Raw genomic sequence first — 3,215 nt, 5'->3', positions numbered from 1 at the left:
ATTATATGATGATAATAGTGATTGTTCTAGATGTTGTAAATTAGAGTATTAGTTGGATTATTCAATGATGTTGGATGCTAAGTAGTATATGTTAGAATTTTATTTAGATCTGATTGGTTACTAACTGTTGTGAATGGTTAATTTTGGGAGGAAATGTAAGGATCAAAGAATGCAAATTCAAACAAGGTGAAATTTTACGTAATGGCACTACACATCTATATAGGTAGATACACTTGTTTGTGTATGTTTAAGATAGAATAATTGTTATGTTAGTAGAATCCATGAAGGTGTTGATTTAGGGATAGACACACACCTATGTGGTATAAGACACAGTACCATCATGTGTGCTGCCCTAAGTTACGTGCCCATGTAAGCTGGATGCATTCCCGTGTAAGTTGAACAAAGTACAACCCATGTATGAAACATGCACCACCATGTATATATGAGAAGTTTGGAAATCAATATGTACAAGGTTAGCAATGCCTATAAATAGTTATAAAAATGATTATTTTACCTCTATGAGTGATGAATGTGAGAAATGATAAATAAACGGTTCTAACGAAAGCGAATGTGAATATTACTCACGAAGGAAATATGACACGAAAAGTATTTAGAGGTGTCCAATTATGTGGACAATGACACAAACCCAAATCGAAGCGATTCCAAATTGAAATTTGAAAATGATGTATTTTCTTATTCTCACTAGGGAGCTATATGTAGTGTGGTCTTGCCACCAAGCTATGTGCAGTGTGGTCTCACCATTAAGCTATGTGTAATATGGCTACGAAAGCATTAGAACTAGTTTGTATGACCATCTATATGACCTTGATACCCATATGTTTACTATAACTAACACAGAGCACCTCAACATCTGGGATGCTCTTGTAATATTGGGACAAACTTAACCAATGAATGTATTGGGTGAACTTTAGCCCTCAATATCTTTCTCCTCTTATGATAGGGTATCTTTAGCCCAAAACCTAACTAATGAATGTATTGGGTTAACTTTATATTTAACATTTGGGATGTCACATGTTTTCCATAGATGTTCAAGATGTTGTAAAATTATGGATAAAATGGTGATGGAAATGGCAATACATGTATAGTGGAAGGGAGAATCAATGGCATTCAAAGAAAGCATGGAAAGTTTGAAATTTTACATTTTTCAAGCTAATTTTTTTATATAGATAATGGATTGGAGCAAACACTTGTGAAACCTCTAAACTTTGCACTAACCAAGTGACTTTTGACCCATGGCTGAAATTAGAGAAAGAAAGTAAGGTGAGAGAATTTGTTTTAGCAAAATGAGTTCATGTAATTAAACTGAACTAACATTTTCCTTTTACAACAGTGGATCAAATTGCAAATATATAATTTTGCATAGCATCTTGTAAATATCTTAATTTACATAATAGTCATGCATGTATATCCAATAGATACATTAACTACCCAAGTTTTATCTTATGGACATTTTAACCTTTAAAATGTCATTTTCTCAGCTATTTAATACTTCATAGATAATGTGACCTTTATTACCTTTGGAAAGTGCTAGCCATCATTGGATAATTAATTCTCTATCTCTTTAAGATGCTTGGGTTATTGGTATGATTGTCTAAGTTTATCATGGCATAGCCTAAGTCTTTTTCGGATGAACCAAAAAACACATCTAGGTAGTTAATGACTATGATAAATATCTAGCAATGTGTCATAATCTTTAAACCACGATAAAGACACATTTTATCAAACCTTTTTTTCGCTTATATGTTTTGTGAAGTTAAGATCCCTCTGATGTCAAATTCTAATCGAGTATAGGTTCATGGTTCATCAAAACCCTAGTTTTGATATTTCACCAAATCATCGATTGATATATTTGAAATGTGTCCTCAAAAACATCTTTCATATAACTTACATTAGACTCTGGCTAAAGATTTTGTTTTTAGTATTTATTGATACTCATGTGAGAACTCAAAATCAAATAATTACAGAGTCAATGACACTCTAATTCCAATAACTCTGAGTCAAAGATCTTTTCTTTATCATCATTTATCTTTGTTTGTGAACAATGTATGACCAACTTGGCTTTATTGAATGGGACATAATTAGTTCTATATTTATATATCATATGAACCATATGCATCTGGATCAGATTCAACCATGAAAAATGATTATTGCATAAACAAGTTACTTGCAAGTAGCTTATTTCTACTTTCTTAAAGCTCAAGATCGAGTTTGAGCTTGAGCCACTTAATTTTCTAGGCTTAAGCTTGACAAAAATATGTAATGTTTAGGCATGTTCAAGTTGAGTTGTTTAACGAGCTCGAGTTGCTTAGCTCGAATTAAACCCTAATTTTGTATCTTTATGGTTTAGCAAGTATAGATATTTGTGGAGGGTTTTTTTTTTTTTCGGTAACTAAGAAAATAGTATAAAATCAAGCTAAGAGGCAAAAAGCAACCTAAGCTCCCCTTAACCTTCTATTGTCACAAAGCAAACAATACGAGGCTAGATAGCAAGAACTAAACAAAAGATTATATAAATATATTGTAACACCTCTCTCTGAAAACATATCTTTCCCCAAAATATGCACCCTAAGAAATGTGTTAGCTGGAAATTTCCCCTAAATGCATGCAAGAAAATTAAATGCATGATAATATAATAAAATCCCACAATCACATAAAGGCATATTTATTAAAACAACAACAATATGATAGTCCAAAACCAAGAATTTTTGTGTTTAAATAGCAAATACAAAATCCAATGTGCATAAACATCATAACAAGCTTGAAGAACATAAATAGTAGCCATGGTCCCAAAATGATCAAAATGCCCCTTGCATCATGCAATATCTCAAACTAAGTTCAAATTCATGATTCGAATATGTAACTCAAATTCATAGTTTGAATTTGTGACTTATTGATAAAACAAAGTTATATAATAATTACTTAATATAATTCAAATTAAGTCTTAAGTCAACTTCAAACTGAATCTAACCATCTACTCAACTCATGAGCTAAACTAAGTCAAATTCTCTTTAGTTTAAGTTTAATTCAATTTCAAAATGGGTTAAAACAAACTGAGTTAACTCAGTTTAGGTCTAACCCCAAGGAAGAAAGAGAGGACATTGTATATTGTAATAAATAAGGATAAAACAATGAATTTTCTCACAGTCATTACTATGCACACTCTTTAGCAACTTTTAATATACCCATATAATTCT

The sequence above is a fragment of the Mangifera indica genome, chromosome 17 (assembly GCF_011075055.1).
Source record: "Mangifera indica cultivar Alphonso chromosome 17, CATAS_Mindica_2.1, whole genome shotgun sequence".
In the NCBI taxonomy this organism is placed as follows: Eukaryota; Viridiplantae; Streptophyta; class Magnoliopsida; order Sapindales; family Anacardiaceae; genus Mangifera; species Mangifera indica.
The sequence above is the reverse complement of the archived record's forward strand: the minus strand, read 5'-3'. Positions refer to the sequence as shown.